Source organism: Bidens hawaiensis, unplaced genomic scaffold, assembly GCF_021521415.1.
Source record: "Bidens hawaiensis isolate Kalapana, Puna unplaced genomic scaffold, B.hawaiensis_p1.1 tig00023456_1, whole genome shotgun sequence".
NCBI lineage: Eukaryota > Viridiplantae > Streptophyta > Magnoliopsida > Asterales > Asteraceae > Bidens > Bidens hawaiensis.
The window spans coordinates 264,031-283,408 of NW_027493689.1; the positions used below are offsets into that span (position 1 = coordinate 264,031).

General features: G+C 32.5%; 2 pseudogenes; one reads left to right on the forward strand and one right to left on the reverse strand.

The window, feature by feature from the left end:
- The first annotated feature begins 3,339 nt into the window (after nucleotides 1-3,339).
- LOC143567619 (parthenolide synthase pseudogene) lies at nucleotides 3,340-8,663 on the forward strand (annotated as a pseudogene).
- Nucleotides 8,664-17,326: 8,663 nt separating this feature from the next.
- Nucleotides 17,327-19,043, reverse strand: LOC143567620 (parthenolide synthase pseudogene; annotated as a pseudogene).
- Nucleotides 19,044-19,378: the final 335 nt, after the last annotated feature.

Below are 19,378 nucleotides of genomic sequence, written 5' to 3' on the forward strand. Positions count from 1 at the left end.
CAGATAAAGGTACTGGTCAAGCATGGAAAAAGCAGATCTCCAAAAGATAATGTCAGTCACTTTTTCTGCCAACCAATGGGGTTGGTGCGCATGCTGCGCCGAAAGTAACTTTTCAGACATAAGACAGGTTAGGTCAACAGCACAGAAGATAAGACATTACAAAAGCAAACGGCTAGATTAAACAGGAGAAAAGACTCAAGGGTTAAACGCGAGAAGGCATCGAGCGCGAAGGCAAAAGTGCGCGAGCGCGAAGGCAGACAGAACCAACCTTAACGCGTCGCGGGAAGAATTATATTTCTAAGCGCGCCGCGGGAAGAACTTCAATTCTAAGCGCGTCGCGAGAACTATATTCCTTAGCGCGTCGCGAGAAGAACATTATCCATAGCGCGCCGCGGGAAGAACTAAAATCCTTAGCGCGCTGCGGGGACAGTTCGTCTCGCGTATCGCAGTAACAGGTGGTCTTCACGCAGGCTTCCTTGTAAAGAGTCTGGCGCGTGGAGCTGCGCAGACAACCTTAGGCGGGAAGGAACAAAGGACAGAGAGGTTCAAGGCTTAAGGGCGGGACGGCGACAAGAGGGAAAAGAAGGCGGAAAGAGAGAAGAGGGACGGGACGGCGGGAAGGAAAAGAGAGAAAGAGGCGGGAAGGAAAATATATATTATTAAAAGTAAAATATAAGTAAAAATAAATATTAAATCATAAAAGAAAGAGATCGGATTAGAGAAACGGGTACCTGGGTCGGGTCGGATCGGGGCAGATGTCACATGTAGCATTTAACATCATGAAGGAAACCACGACGCGTAGTATGATGAATTTACTATCCAACATGTATGAGAATACCTCAAAAGCGAATAAGGTCTATTTTATCTGATAGCTAGTGACAACAAGAATGAAAGAGGGTGGGTCTGTTACAACGCTTATTAATTATCTTAATTCGATCATGTCCCGCTTAGTATTAATTGACATTAGTTTTATGATGAAGTTCAAGGAATGTTGTTATTATCCCTTTGGCTCAATAGTTGGTCTAGAATAGTGACTGCGGTTTGTAGTTCATCTACAAAAATTACTTTTATGGGATTTGGGACCTGATTTTGGGAGAATATTCAAGACGTAGAAGTTTAGGTGAATCATCATGCAATATGTTAATCACAGAAGGTAGAGGTTAGGAAAAGAATGAGGCAATAGGAGTAGGAATAGGAGTCAGTTTAAGGCTAGTAAAGATATAGTATGCTAGAGTTATAAAGAGACAAGATTATGAGTCAATATTTGAATGATAAGAAAGACGTTACAAAAGATACCACTGCATAAGACAATTTAGATGATGAGGCTTTGGTTTGTAGTGTTGAGTGTAATGTTGATTCCTAGGTTATGGATTTTGATGCATCGTTTCATGCCACTCACTATAGTGAAATGATGAAGAATCTAAAGTTTGGTGATTTTGGGAAGGTAAGACTTGTTAATGATGAAGTTCTTGATGTTACGGCCATCAACGACATTGATTTGAAGACTTCAGCCAGTACTTCTTGGACTTTGAAAGGCGTGAGGGTTATTCCAAGTTTGAAGAAACATTTAATTTTAGTTGGATAGTTGGACGACCAAGGCACGATGATAAGTTCAGGAATGGGAAGTGGAAGGTAGTCAAAGGGAATCTCATGTTGGCTCGTGGAAAGAAAAGGGGATCGTTGTATATTATCGACGTATCACCGAAAGGAGTTGATTCAGTTCCAATGAAATACAAAGCTCGGTTCACAGAATTTGTGGGAAGAAGAGGGTTCTTTTTGCAAGTAATAAACCTAGAGCCAAAGTGAAAATTCAGGATAAGCGAGCTAGGAAGGTTAAATCAGTCGGAGAACACCGTGACAGTGGGAGCACACATCTTGTTTCGGTTACAGTTCCAGGTCGACAATGGATTAAGAAAAATTGTTTTCCAGCTGAAAAGGTCTCTCAAGTGGATTACTTGCTGAATATGGAGAGTGTTTGTTCTCAGGATATCTTAGGATTCGATGGTTTGTTTGAGTGGGAGCTTGCAGGGGGCAGAGAACAGGTTAGGGGCATGTTTAGTCATGATTGACATGTTGTAGCTTTGGGGAGCTTCAACGGGCCTTTAGGTTAGTTGATAGTGGCAACTACCAGAAGGCAAATGTACAAATTACAGAAGTACGATCAGGAGCGCATATGAAAGTGTTCAAGGCCTTTGAGTCAGAGATTGTTGGGTTCATAGACCTTGTTTGGCTCGGTTCATTATATGAAGTCAAAAGAAAAGACAGAAGCAAACATGATATATATTTGACACAGCCATGTATCTTTCAATTTCTTTAAAATTCTCTAGTTTCTCTTCCCAAATCCCCATGATTCTTGAGTGCCTACCACATAAGCAAAGTAAACAACAAAAAAATACATGGCTGTGTCAAAAATTGCTCAGTAACAAAAGAACTATACAAATGCAATAAGTCGACAAGAAGGAAGCAAACGGGACACAAAGTCAAAGGGCAGCGGAAGCGATACGGTTAATATTATCATGATCAGAACACAAACAAACGAATCATAACGAATGTCTAAAATAAGTATCTATACGAATAACAAATTACGAAACAAATATATGGTCACATAAGTTGTATGGTATAAGGAGTGATAAGCGTTGATCACTAAACAAATATTGTACACAATCCCCGTCAGGTTGATGTACCAACTCGTGAGTTGTATGTAGGCAGACACCATCACTCACCAAAATTAAACAAATCTAAAGACGCCATAAACCAGACACACCGTCACGGAAAGTGTTAGGCCACTGATGCCCCTATGCCCCCCGGTGGAATCAACCCACGAATACATCATATTTTAATCTCATAAGTTACAATAACGAAACATGCACTAATGAATACATTGATGATAATTATATCGCATACATAACAGACAACTCTCAAAATAATGAAGCTTGCGCTAAAGAACAACAATGTAGTAAAAAAAATTATATAGTACGGTTTGTATTAAAAAAGGATATTTTTCATACCGGATTGTATTGGTTCAAAAGAATATTATATTTTAATGATTTTCCTTTTTTCCTTCTTTCATATCGTCATTAGTCATCTAATTAGCCACCATTATATAGACTTATGTTCTTGTGACGACATAACGACTGTAAATGACTGTTAGCGGGGGAACGTCCATAAGACAACATAGTCTACAAATTGGGACAAGGGGGGTCTCTAAATTTAGAAAATGCAGTGGCCTAACACATAAGAAAATCGCTGTTTAAAAAAAGTAATTAAAGAGAACAAGAGAGAGCCTCCATTATAAGTAGAGAAAGGAGTAACTTAAAATACCACCATGAGCCAAATTAAACCGACCACATGGCCATTTTCAATGAATGGGCAGTATTAGTCATCTCCATCTTCTGCATATTTGTTTATAGTACCATAAAATCCAAGAAGTCATTCAAGGCTAAGCTTCCCCCAAGCCCTCCAAAACTTCCCATACTCGGAAACTTGCACCAACTACTCGGTAAGCCTCGTCATGAGGCCTTTTGGCAACTTTCGAAACAATTTGGCCCCGTTATGCAAATCCAAATTGGTTCACAACCCTTTCTTATCATCTCTTCTACTGACATGGCCAAAGAAGTCTTAAAAACTCAAGATCACAATTTTTGTTCACGCGCATTTTTCCAAGCTACCAAACTACTAACGTACAATTTTAATGATGTTTCCTTCTCGCCACACAACGATCACTGGAGAGAGATGCGCAAGCTTTTGGTAACCGAGTTCCTTGGTCCTAAGAGAGCTAAGCTGACTAATCATGTGCTGGTGACAGAGATGGAGAGCATTGTCCATTCTCTATCGATAAATCCACCTAACACCGAGGTGAATCTAAGCAGTATGTTCCTAGAAATAGTAAAGCATAAGGTGTGTAAGGTGGCGTTTGGTAAGAGCTATGGAGAACTGCTAGACGGTCCGTCATTGGATTTTATGCTCGATGAAACCATTAGATTATTGAATGGATCCGTTGGTGATTCTTTTCCGTGGTTGGGTTATTTTATTGATCAACTTAGTGGATGGAATCGTAGGCTGAATGAAGGATTTAGAAATCTTGATAGGTTCATTGACACAATCATTGATGACCATCTCAAAAATAAAGTGGAAGATGTAAGTGATGAGGACAAAGATTTTGTCCATACTGTACTTGACATGTCTTCTAAACCAAATGCTTCTGGCTATCGACCGAGTTATGCAGATTTAAAAGCTCTTATGATGGTAAACGGTTTATTTTATTGTGTTTTCTTTGATAGAGGTCTAATTAAATATAATCCCCAAATAATGTTTCAGGATATACTTATGGGTGGAATCGATTCGTCTGCTCTGGCCTTGACGTGGGTAATGTACGAGATCATTAAAAATCCAAGAGTGTTGGAAAAACTACAAAATGAAATCCGAAATTGCGCAGGAGAAATACAAAAGGTAGAAGAACTGGATACCGCAAAAATGACATACTTGAAAATGGTGGTGAAGGAGTCATTTAGATTCCACACGCCTGCCCCATACTTGATTCCGCACGCATGTGTAAACCAACGTATTAAAAAAAATGTCAAGCATCGGTTTCTTCTTTACGCCAACGTATTAAAAAAAAAAGCAGTACATGCTAGAAGTAGTGTTGTTGAATTATTGTATGTTTGAATTTTGTTGTTATATATTCTCTCCAAATTCTAAAACATTTATCTGTCTTGTATCGATCCTTTGATAATGGCTAGTTAAGTTTTCTAGTATGGTCTTGGTTTCCAAACGCTGCTACTTAGTTTACATAGATCATGGCTCCTTATTTTTTTGGTTTAGTTTAGTCATGTACAATACATGTATGCTTGATGGCAAATTAAACATTTAAATGTTTAATGGTGTAACCCCTACTTTTCTTTTTCTTTTTTTTCTGTATTGTAATCACAACTCACAACCACTAAATTGGCAAAGAAAAAAAATTGGTTTCATGGCCAACGGTGTCACGGTGATAATGATGGATGAGATATCGTAAAAAAATGAATAAAATTTTAATTTTAATGGTATGAGATATCGTTAGTTTGTTATATAAAACTTTAGCGTAACAGAATATTTTCACAGTTTGACTTAATTAAAAGAGAAAAATTCTCAAAATAATCAATTTTGATCAACGTTTTCCAAATTTAGCAATGGTTTTGAAAATACACCAAAAATAGTCATATTTTTTCGTCGGATCCGACGCAAACAAGAACTGATCCGACATATTAACTCAGCATATTAGAAATCGCCACGTGTACAAATATTATGTCACATCTGACGTAAAAAAATCGTCTAACGTAAAAAGTGATGAACTGACGTAAAATTAAACCGTTGGGTCCAACGGTTTAATTCCAGTTACCGTCGAATTTAACGGATTAATCTTTCATCGATTTCTTAACAAAAAATGTGATTCGTGGAAAACAAATACTATGGTTTTGTACACGTCGAAAAACTAAACAATTTACATTATGAATTTGGTTTATTATATGGAGAAATAAGAAAGACGGAGATGAAGATTGGTTATGGAGGTTCAGGTTTTGAGATGTAGAAGATGAAATATTATGTCGGAAGACGAAACAAGTTTCGTTGGACGACGAATTGGCTTCGTGTTACGTCAGAAGACCAAACATCGTGACACGTGGCGAGATTTTAGAGGCCCATCTAATCCGTCAGATTAGTTCTTGTTTACATTGGATCCGATGGGAAAGGGTGACTATTTTGGATATTTTTTTCAAAACCATCGCTAGTTGGAAAAAAGTTGATAAAAATGGTTATTTTGGAATTTTCCTTAATAGAAATGAAGAGATATTGTAGTTAATCAAGCCGCCAGGGTAAGGTACAACCCACTGGGTCATCTATCACGAGTTCACCCATGACGTTTGCCTTGATATCCAGGTATAGAGTGCATATTTAAGTAACCCATCATTTATATTGGAGGAGACTTCGGCCAAAGCAGTAGGAGACTAAGCTTACTCATGTCAAACTCATTCTTCATTTGTTCTTTAAATCTCCTTATTTGTTACACGTTAGAGCAATGCTTTTGAGGCCGGACCAGTTCGGCCGTTCGATCCTCAGACCAGGCCGGCTCGAAGTGGTTCACCGGCCGACTGGATAATTGTTTCGGTTGAAGCCTACCTTTCAAAAATCAGCAATGGTGCCTTTAAAAGATCCTACATATTACGTGCCTTTCAAATATAACTACACATGATCACACATGTTTTCCCAAAGTTTGTTTATTTCACTGAAGGTAAAGAGTTAAGTTTCAGTATTAAATACCTTTATCACGGTCATCCGTGCCATAACTTAACACGAAGAAGAGCAAGAATAATTGGTAGTTTTTTTTTTTAAATAACTTCCACATTAAAAACATCCAAACGATTACAATGAGCTGGTAGGTAAAAGGGCAACAACCTATGTCACAACCCTATTTTAGATAGCAAACCCAATCCAGCTAAATACCAAAGTTTTGGTAGCTTATACTTGAGAACAAAGCCAAATCCTACTAAAAATAAAGTTTTGGTTAGCTCATACAAGATCGCTAGTTCATAATAAAATAGGCTAAAACCTTAATAGCCAAATACCAATATATCACAAATTAAGCTTGAGAACGAAGCAAACGAAAACCCTAACTAGCAAAGAAATCATACACTTTCCAACATGATAAAATTTGAGCAGAAAACACAAATTTTATTTCAACAAAAACAAAAAAGATACAAGATTCAATCACAATTACAATTAATCTACTAATTATCACAAAACTAAAACCTAACAGTTTTGATAAAAAGAAACAACAAAGAAGTAAAACATTACAAGATTGAAGCAGTGTAGAATTCTTCAATAGATTCTCCTTTGATTGAAGATTAGACAAACTAGAGTTTTAGATGAAAGAAAACTGAACGTGATTACGATCGATCTCTCGAGGTGAGAGAAGCATCATTTTATACACCATGTTGTTAGCCTCTTGAGCCCTTCATCATCTTTAATCCTTGAACTTTTCAGCATATCACACTTTTAGTCCTTTAATCCAAGTTTAACAATATAAACCTGTACAATACTAATCATACAATAAGTGTAAATTTACATATAAAACCTATTTGAATTGATATTTTAACACAACAACAATTACAAAAAGCAACAAAAATTGATAATAATACGTTAAAAACCTAATCCTGACATGAACTAATCACAACACATAATTGATGGCAGCGAATTCGAATTTTTACCTCAGGGCACATGATTGGGAATTTTGATAGGAATTGTGTTAGAGGCATTGAGGTTTCGATATAGATCTTGTTTCAATTAGTTTGGGAGTTTTGATACGCAGGATCCACGATGCAAAGGGTAAAAAGATGAGCTGAAAAACCAATTTGGATGCTATCTAAAAGTGACAAGTAGACAAAATTAAGGACTCTCTTTTATTACAAGAGGAGGATTTTATCGCTTGTTGTGTAGCAAACCTTACCGGCAATAACGTCGTAACTCGTAAGACTCATAATTCGTTAGCTAATACTTAATATCTATATCCGATAGAGTAGCCCATTGAAAAAAAAAATTCTTCAACTACAGTTTCTTCTGTCTAGTTCAACTGTCTCATTAAGCAACTTTTGCACCAATTCTTTTTCTAGATCTATTTGAAGTAGCTATCCAAACTCCCGATTTAGGGCGTTGTTAAAACTTAAAAGAAAGAACAAACATTCCAAAGTTATGGACGTAAAACATTTACGTGCTACCTTTTTCAACGTCGAATATTCATGATTGTTTAACAATATTTATGGTGTGTTCTTGTGAGGTATTTTCCCTTTATTTAATTAAAAGAAAACAAGATGCCAGGATTCCAAAAAAAACATCACAAACAACTGGACATGACAGGAAAGCCGATCTTCGTCAAAAGTAATGACATTTACATTAATTTATTGAATAAACATTCTCTCTTACTTTTCCATCATGTTAAAAAGAGATGAATAAATATTAATGCCACAAGTGTATATATAAAGCCATGAGCTTAATAAACAATTGCATGTTTCATGTTAATTAATTGTATAGCACCATGACCTTAGTTCTATAATGTATATTTTAAGCCATGAGCTTAATACTACTTGTAACTTCTAAGAAATTTTGTATTACATAAAAAGAAACAATTGCATTATATGACAAATATGCATACATTAGATAAAAATAAATTATCATAAAAGTATATGTATGATAATAATTTAATATTTAATGTTATATATATATATATATATATATATATATATATATATATATGAAATGGTTCAGTGAAGAAATCATATTAGCGTGAGAAGTATGAGAAGTTAATTACAACCGTTGATTGTATTGATCTATGGCCTACATTCAAGATGACAATCTTGTAATATTGATATTCCTTTTTTAATATATTTAATGCTAAAAGGGTATATTGGTATTTAGTTATTTAGAAGTTTAAGCTAAAACGTTCATATATTAATGCATTCCAAATTGATGGCCTGCCACATTCCAAATTTGTGTCCTGTTTAGATAAGGTTAATTATATTATTTTTGTATATAAAACAAACTATTAGGTTTTACATTCTAAGTTAACTATTTTACGAAAATACAGAATTTCTTTAGATTTTGTTTGTTATTAATTATTGTTATTTCAGGCGTAGATTTATTTTGACATAGTGGATGAGTAACTTTTATCATAATTTATTGTAAGTATATTATGTGTTTGTGTAGATTTGAATTATAAAGAACTCGAATGGATATTTTAACCCACACACTTTGAACAAAGTCTACACATGCAAAATATTTATATGTAGGGTTATTATAATGTGTATAGGAATAATAATAATAAATGTGTAGGATGGTACATAAATGCAACTAAAAATAATTATGTTGGTCTGTTGAACAAATCCTGCACATAAATATGACTTAAATAATATATGTGTAGGATGTTACATGAATACTACTGTAAAAAATTATGTTAGTCTAGTGAACAAATCCTACACATGAATACGACTAAAATATTAAATGTGTAGGATGTTACATGAATACAATCAAATAAATATGCTGGTCGGATGAGCAAATCCTACATATGAATATGATTCAAATAATAAATGTGTACTACTGAAGAAATTTTTGCTGGTCTGGTGAACAAATCCTACACATGAATACGACTTAAATAATAAATGTGTAGGATGTTACATGAATAATACTGAAAAAAAAATTATGCTGGTCTAGTGAGCAAATCCTACATATGAATACGACTCAAAATAATTTGTTGTGTTATTAATACGTATGCAAAATAAAACACTATATAAATAAATCAAAGGAATCAAATACTACACATATATATTACATGAAGGGGTCAAAAGATACACAAATTGATATAAGCCTACACATATGCTTTATACATACAATTTGATGAAGTGTTAATAGTGTACTTATGGGACACTTTGTTAAGTTAAACGTTGTCAAATTAAATTTAGATGATAAATAAGAATATAAGAAGGAAATGAATAATAATGGTTGACGAAGTGACAAGGATTAATAATAATAATAATAATAATAATAATAAATAAAAAGTGGTATGATCGGCTCAAAACTTGAATGATGATTTGATATTATTGTTAATAATTTAATTTGTTTTGACAATTTGAAACTATAAAATACAATTAATACTTATCATATAAAATAAATTATTAGGTTTAGCATTATACCCTTATATTTAATTAAATGAGAAAAAGAAAAGAAAAAATATGATTTGTTCAAAAGATTTCTCCAACTTCTCACACTAATATGATTTCTCTATTAAACTCAACCATATATATATATAGGGGATGGATCTTGCAAGAAGTGATATTATAGCGAGAAATGCGAGAAGAGAATCTGAACCATTGATTATGTTTAATCAGTGGTCAACAAAAGAAATGGCAAATTCATAAATACAAATACATGTTGATGACATATTTTTAATTAAAAAGGGTGCATATGTGTTTTGTGATGTATCCCTTATTAAGCTAGACATTAATGCATTTAGCGGTTTCATTTTTTTAATGCTTAATCAATGGTTATAGTGTCATATATAATTTTTATTATTTTATTTCTTTCATTAAGCTAGACATTAGTGTATGTGAAAATTTTATAATTGTATGTTATTAGCATGATCCGCTATTTATTATATGTAGTTTAATATAAAAAAAGAGTTTATTTTGTACTGTGTAAGTGATATTAACGGTTTCATTTTTTATGCTTAATCAATAGTCATAGTGTCGTATATAATTTTTACTATTTTATTTCTTTCATTAAGCTAGATATTAATGTATGTGAAAATTTTATAATTGTAAGTTATTAGCGTAGTCCACTATTTATTATACGTAGTTTAATATAAAAAAGGAGTTTATTTTGTACTGAGTAAGTGGTATTTTGAATTGTGTATGTGTAAACTTTATTGTGTGTAGCTTCATGTATGTACTGTGGAGGTGGTATTTCGAATTGTGTATGTGTAAATTTTATCATGCGTGAGTTCATATATGTACTGTGTATGTGGTATTTTGAACTTTGTACGTGTAAATTTTATAACATGTAGGATCATTTATGTGTTATGTATGTTCATATATGGGTTGTGGATATGTTGATTAATTAATGTGTAGGATATGTTATATGATGTGTAGGATATATTGTTAAGATTGATGTGTAGCATGTATTTTTAATGTATAGGATATGTTGTTTGATACATTGTATGATGTGTAGGATATGTTGGGAACATTGATGTATATCATATATTTTTAATGTGTAGGATATGTTGTATGATGTGTATAGGATATGTTATTAACATTGATGTGTAGCATCTACTTTTAATGTGTTGGGATAATTATTCGGAGTGAGTTTTTCATATTTTAATATAAAAATATGGAATTGTAAAAAGACTTTTGAAATAATAAAAAATTAATAATCAATATAATATAAAAAAGGATAAAAAGAAAATGATGTGTGAAACTCCTGACTTATTAAATAGTTACCAAAAAACAAAACATGAAAATTTTACTAATATGCCCCAATAATTAATTAAACATAAAATAAAAAGAAAATTATATGATTGGCTGGAAGAACTTCTCGCAATAAGAAAACTTCGGAAATGAACCTAATCCTATATATATATATATATATATATATAGGATTGGTATCATTTGAGAACTCTTAAATTACTTAAGAACTTGAAGAAACTCTTAATAATTAACGTTTTTTGTAAAAAATTTCGTAGGTTAATGTTATTTAAGTATAATTTTATCACTTTTGGCATCTATATTTACGATTACAATTATGAAAATTAGTTTTTTTACACATATCTATGTTGTTTTACACATATGTAAATTTTTATCACATAACATGTGTAACTTTTGATTTATATATAGAATCAAAATTTTTTTTTTATAAATATGATAAAACAAGTCTCAAATAATGTTAATATATAAAAAAAGTTAAAAAAAACATTTGGTTTTTAAGAGTTTCTAAAAGTTCTTAACTTTTTTTGTGTTCTCAAATATAACTAACCCTATATATATATAGGGAGAGGATCAAGAGAAATTCACCTTTAGAGAGAAAACTAAAAAACTCCTAAAAACTTTTAAAGAATTATTTTTAATTAAAAATAAAAAAATATTTTCAAAATTCTGTTTTAGCCATTATTCTTATATATTCTTATATTTCACTCAAAAAATATAAAAAAATAAAAATAAATAAAAAAATAAAAAAAACCGCTGTAATGCACATACGTATTACTGTGCGATACCGTTGTATTACACATGTGTATTACTATGTATTTTTTAGTTTAATAGTGTTTTATTGCATATATTCAATATTTGTGTATTGTATATGTGTAGTAGTGTTGTATTCTATGAAAAAAATAATAATAAAATAAAAGTCGATGTAGTGCACATGTGCGTTAATGTTGTATTACACATACGTACTAATGTGTATTCGATGTGTGTATTAGTCTTATATTGCATATATACAATAGTGTGTATCAAATATGTGCAATAGTGTTGTATTCTATGCAATACAAACACTTTTGCATATATGCAATGCACACTATACCGACAAGGTTACCGTCAAGTTTTTTTTTTTGAACCAATAACAACATATAAGAATAATGGAAAAAAAAAGAAACTTCAAAAAAAATTAAAAAAAAGTTAAAAATAGTTTTTTAGAAGTTTTTAGGAGTTTTTAAGTTTTCTCTTTAAAAAGAGTTTTCACTAGAACCCAGGCAAAGTATAGAATGAAAACCCAGTTGAGTTGTTAAAACCCGTGAAAACCCTATGTAACATCGTTTTTTTTCGTTACATATAATATATGTTGTTAAATTTAATATAAAACATCGAAAACATAAAAAAAATGTTGTGTTATTTTTTTTACATTTTTTACTAATTTTTATATATGTTTTCAGGAGAGAGAAAGTGTAAATTAACTTTTATATTTTTTATTAACTTTAATTGTGGACCACAAGATTAAATCTTTAATTAAAAAGATGTGATTGAGAGTGGGTTTCTAGAGTTTTCACAACTCAAGTGGGTTATATATATACACACACACTACAAAAAAGTGGCCTAAGGCAACCTTTATTTTACAAAAAGAAGCTGCATTAGGTGAAGTTGCATTAGACCTAATGCAACATTTTTATCAGATAACGCAACTGTTTTTTTTCAAATGCAACCTTTTTAACATCGTTTTTTTTTGTTTTTGTTTTTTTATGCACATGTAATATATGTTGTTACATTTAATACAAACCATCGAAAAATCGGAAAAAAATGTTTTGTTATTTTTTAACATTTTTTTACTAATTTTTATATATGTTTTCAAGAGAGAGAACAAATTATATTTACTTTTACATTTTTTATTAACTTTAATTTTGAACAACAAGCTTCAAACTTTAATTAAAAACATGTGGTTGAGAATGGATTTCTAGAGTTTTTCACAAGTCAAGTATGTTTTTATTTTAACCTTACCCTATATATATATATATATATATATATATATATATATATATATATATATATATATAGAGAGAGAGAGAGTTTGGATCATATCTTACTATACTTATGTTTTCAAGAGAGAGAACAAATTATATTTACTTTTACATTTTTTATTAACTTTAATTTTGAACAACAAGCTTCAAACTTTAATTAAAAACATGTGGTTGAGAATGGATTTCTAGAGTTTTTCACAAGTCAAGTATGTTTTTATTTTAACCTTACCCTATATATATATATATATATATTTAGAGAGAGAGAGAGTTTGGATCATATCTTACTATACTATTAAAGCAATATAAGGTTTTCACATGACATTTAATTAGCATGCCCACAAAGGCTTCCAACTCATCAATTTTCCATTTATATAATTTTCACATGTTAATTTTAAACATTAACTACTAAGTTGAAGAAAGTTTCAAAATTAATTGTTAAAATCATAATTTATTGAGTAATAAAAACAATTAATTTTTTTAATTGTTATTTTTTTTTAATTTTGAGACTTCATTTTTTTTTTTTTTGGATTTTGGGAAATTATTTATGAGCGCTTGGACCGGATGTATGGATGTTTGGATTGAAATGGTGTTTAAGCCAAAAGATTTGGATTATATTGTTGCTTTATTAAATGCGCAGTTTAATAAAATTATAAATATATCTCATTATTATATTCATATTTGTAGCATTTTTTTATGTTGTGTACTTAAATGTCTTATAATTTCAATAAAAATAGTTTTCATAACACACAACTTATTTTACAACATCTATACTTAAATGTCTTGATTTACTGAAATCCTATAATTATCTGACGTTTACAATTCATTAAAATGTATATAACACACACGTGCGCGCGCGCACGCGCACGCACACACATACATATGAAGTTTTATATATTTTTCGTCCGTGTGTAACACGGGATCTAACCAAGTGTATATATATATATATATTGGGGAGGGATATTTTGAAAACCTTGTTGAGTTTTAAGAACTTAATAACTTCATTTTTAACCACACATTTAATTAAATAGATTAGATTATGTGGTTGAGATTAAATCTGATTAAAAAATTATGGTAGGAGAGAAAATAAAGCTGTCCACTTATTACACTAATTTAACCGTTTGTTACACATATGTAAAAAGTTGATGCGGTGCGTAAAAAATTCTGTAATTTTTTTACGTATATGTAACCTACATATATTACGTATGTGTAAAAAAATTCAAAAAAAAAAAATTGTTATGTTGAGCTTTTTCGAGTTCTTAAAACTCAAAGTGGTTCTCAAAAGAAATCTTCTATATATATATATATATAGAGAGAGAGAGAGAGAGAGAGAGAGTTTGGATCAAATATAAATTAAGTTAACATGCTAATTGTGAGAATCAAATAATGCAATTATATATACACATAGGACTATAATTATATAATTACATTGTAGTGTAATTTTACGCTACAGAATAATTACACTACTTAATTATTACAATTAGCATGCTATTTAATTTGTACGTTAACTTTTCCTATCAAAATTAGATATTTAATTATATCTAGGCTTTAATCAGTTATTAAGTTTATGATGAAATCATTGGTATTCATTTTTAGAATATCAAAGGATATAATCATTGAATGATTAAAAAAATATTACGGATAAGATTCAATCTTATTATATAGTTATTGGTTCTTGATTAAAAGTATCAGAGTTGCAACATTAAATAATAAAATTGCTACAAATAAGATACAAAAGTACGGATAATATAGGAATACACTCCTATCCCTAATATAACATCGCACGGATGTCCGATCGTCAATTTAGTCGAGGATTATTTCAACCTCGATCGGGTAAAGGAAAAGGGTGTATGGGGACAACTTTACTCCCAATCCCTGTATCCAGTGATGAAGACTCATATTAGACAAAAATGGAGGAGGATTCAAATTCCTTCGATACTAACATTCCACTAGCTCTGATCATTCCAAATCAGAATATGCATGGAGCATGATCAAGCAGATTCAAGAAACTAATGATGATAAAGGGAAAAGAGGTAATGATCTATCCGGAAGAATATCCTCAGGGACAGAAATATTTTAGATATCCAATAATTCAAGATTCTTACATTCTAAAGGTGAATGTCCGAAATGGATTATAATTCCTTAGAAGGAATGTATAATATCAAAGATGATTTAACTCATTATGAAATTGATGTTACCAAATTAGCAGAAGCAATGCTCAAGAAAGAAATAGAGATGAAAGAAAAGGAAAAAGAAAACACCAAGATCAAGAAATTAATTGTTCGCTAGAAGAAGTAGACAATAAGAACCCTAGTAGTTGTAAACAAATGTAGCTATATAATAATGTTGTGCACTCTTGTAACTATAATATGATATATAAAAGATAAGTTTTGAATTCCCCGAACATTGAATTTATCTTTAAAATTTTATTTTAGTATGTCAAGAGAAGAAAGTGAAAATTCTCAGAACAATTCTTCCAAGAAAACTAGAATGAGGAGAACATTAATAATGAAAATAAAGAAATTCCCGCCCAATATAAAGACGAACTCCAAAAGATGATGAAATAAGCTATGACTCCAATTCTTGAAGCAATCAAGGACATTTCTACAAGTCAAAGTCAATCAAACAAAATAAGTCGAAGTAAGTCTGTTCATTCAAGAAAGGAAAAAGCTTATGACAGATCCACATCTGATAGTAATCCAAGGGATGAAACCCGAAAGAACTGAAACTCCAAAAAGGATGTAGCTTTAGAAATTTTAAAGCTTATGATCCTAATTTATAGAGACAAGAGTTTCAGACCATTTATCGACTATGAGCCCAGGTTTCTTTAACCCGATCAGTGTAGCTTCTCATTGACGCGTCTTCTAGTTTGGAATGGAGCGTCTTTCATGTGCTAGCTATGGAAACACCAAATTCTCTGGGCTTATCTTTGGAATACCGTGTCAACGATCTGCTCCTTCCTTGTGCAATTAGGTCGTCGCCTCCTTAGAAGAAGACATTCTATTCATTGTTATGAGTGCAATAAATTAACACTTCTTCTATATCAGTAGTTTGTTTGCTTTTCTTGTTTGTATAGAGCTGTTGCTAACGACGTTTCTGCTTGTAATCATTCAAGATTTATTTTTCTTGTTTCTTGCTTTCAATAAAATAATTTATATTCTTTTGTGACATGGTATCAAAGCAATAATGCGCTGATCGCTCACTCTTCCCTAAGTTGTTCTTTGATTGAAGAATTAGGGTTTTCACTCTGATTGAAGAATTGGGGGTTTTTTAGATCTGAAACCCTAATTTGGGGTATTGTGTTTTTGATGGTCTTCTTGGTTCTAATCAATATTGGAACAACGGTTGTGGTGGATTACAGACATATTATTTAGGTTGTTTCAAGAGTGATTTTTGCAATTCATTAATAGATAAATTGTTGTGAGATCGTTCTTTTCTCTAGTTCTTTACATTTGTGATTTTTTTGTCTTTGCCACTAGGTCTTGGTGTTGCTTAACTAGTTGGGCCAGTTTTTATCTATGCATCATTTTTGTGATTTATTTTATGTATGTAATCGGGTAAAAAACAAGTTTTAGAAAAGCTACCCGCACTTGCCTCTGGTTTGTATTGCACTAAAATTACCGCAATTGAATATAATATGGTCATAACAAGAAGTTTATGGACAAAGAAAGCTTTATGATTTGGCATGATCGGTTAGGCCATCCCGATTCAATAATGATGCGAAAAATTAAAAGATTCATATGGACACTCTTTAAAGAACCAAAGGGTTCTTCAGACTAAGGACATTACATGTGTTGCATGCTCAAAAGGAAAGTTGATTACTCGCTCGTGACCAATTAAGGTGGGGACTAAATCCCTTATTTTCTTGGAAAGAATACACGGGGATATATGTATGCCACAATGCAATGGTGAAACTGTGTGGAGAGACATTTTTAGATTTGTAAAAATTTAAGAATGATCCTTGTGTGACGTTTAATTCGTGTGGAACTTTTTGCCATCATTTTTTAAAGCATTAACTTGGAACTATCCTCAATACCAAACCTTTTTTAGGCGGGATGCTAAATGTTCATACTAATTTTAACGTCATCAAGGAGGAACGCACCACTGTCGGGAAACATAACTAGCCAAATGAACGACAATGAAAGCATCCACACATGAAAGATTATTGCTCTATAACTTACAGAAAATATATAGCACAACTAACTTTAAGCATACAAGAACTCAAATACATTATTTCCAGCACATAACATGTTTGTGCTTCATTTAAGTTGTTGCATAAAGATGAAATCATGTTTGACAATTAATTATTTATATGGTACTTGATGAAGTCTTATGCTTTGTGGGTACAAGGAAAAGGGGATCTTTCTTTCTCAGAACCGCGGTACCCAGTTCTTCCGTGTTCAGATTTTCAATCGTCGATCCACTAGGAAGCTTCCAATCGAACCAGTAAAGAAGGTTTCCGATCACGAACTCTAAATTACCTGGTGCTGTGTTCTTTGCCGGGCATGACCTTCGCCCCCCTCCAAACGGAAGCATCTCAAATCTATCGGTTCCAAAATCAACATCAGGATTGGCAGTAAACCTCTCTGGATAGAACTCCTTTGCATTCTCCCCCCATATGCTTGGGTCTCTTGCTAGCCCCCAAGCATTGACGAGAACAACAGTACCAGGAAAGACATCATACCCACTAACTTTAGTATGGTTTAAGCATGCATGTGGAATCAAGTATGGAGCAGGCGTGTGCAATCTTAGTGACTCCTTGACAACCATTTTCAAGAATACCATTTTTGAGGTATCCAGTTCTTCTACCTTTTGTATTTCTCCCGCGCAGTTTCGGATTTCACTTTGTAGTTTTTCCATCACTCTTGGATTTTTAATGATCTCGAACATTCCCCATATCAAAGCCAGAACAGTTGAGTCAATTCCCCCAATAATTATATCCTGAAATATTAGTTAAGCATTTAATTTGATCTTTATAAAAGTAAATGTAATAAAATAAATGGTTTACCATCATGAGAGCTTTTAAATCTGCATAACTCGGTCGATAGCCAGAAGCATTTTCTTTGGAAGCCATGTCGAGTACAGTATGTACAAAATCTTTGTCTTCGTCACTTATCTCTTCCGCCTTATTTTTTCGATGCTCATCAATGATTGTATCGATGAATGTATCAAGATTTCTAAAGCCATCATCCAGCCTATGATTCCATCCACTAAGTTGGTCAATAAAATAACCTAACCATGGAAAAGAATCACCGATGGATCCATTTAGTAATCGAATGGTTTCATCAAGCATAAAATCTAACGACGGACCCTTTAGCAGTTGGTCCACATAGCTCTTACCAAATCCCACCTTACACACCTTATTTTTTACTATCTCTAAGAACATACTACTTAGATTTACCTCCGTGTTTGGTGGATTTAACGAAAGAGAATGGATGACACTCTCCATCTCTGTCACCAACATGTGATTAGTCAATTTAGCTCTCTTCGGACCGAGGAACTCAGTCACCAAAAGCTTGCGCATTTCCCTCCAGTGATCGCTGTGTGGCGAGAAGGCAGCGTCATTATAGTTGTATGTAAATCGTTTGGTAGCCTGGAAACGTCCACGGGAACAAAAATTGTGATCTTGAGTTTTTAAGACTTCTTTGGCCATGTCAGGAGAAGAGATGACAAGGAAGGGTTGTGAACCAATGTTGATTTGCATAACGGGACCATATTGTTTCGAAAGTTGCCAAAGGGCCTCATGACGGGATTTACCTAGTAGTTGGTGAACGTTTCCGAGTATGGGAAGCTTTGGAGGGCTTGGGGGAAGCTTTGCCTTGGACGAACTAGTGGAGGTTAGAGTGGTGTATATGAATATGCATAAAATGGAGAGGCCTAGTATGATTGTAAGAGGCCATTCAGTGAAGATGTCCATGTTATTAATTGGTTTTAATTTGGCCAATGGTGGTATTCCAACTTACTCCTATGTCACTTTATAAAGGAAAGAAAATCACTAGAATATATGTATTGAGTAAAAGGGTGTTCGATGCCTCGTGGTCACTTTTCTGTAGGTACCATGTGGCCCGTGGTTTTCTTTTAAGTACCATTAATTAATTGCCACACAGTACAAGCTTTAACAATGATGACAAAAATGGTTTGATAGATGGTTGACCCAACTTTTCCACACATACCTTGATCGACTGTGATCATCATTCTTACCCCCATCCAACTTTATTTCAACTACGTAACCAAACCAGCCGTCACAACACAAATTTGATTGTATTGATTAAGTTTGTTACGTCAATGACACTAGATGAAATAAATAAATCTGTGAAGGCCTAAAACAGTATCTGCACACGTATAGCTTATAATTAAGCA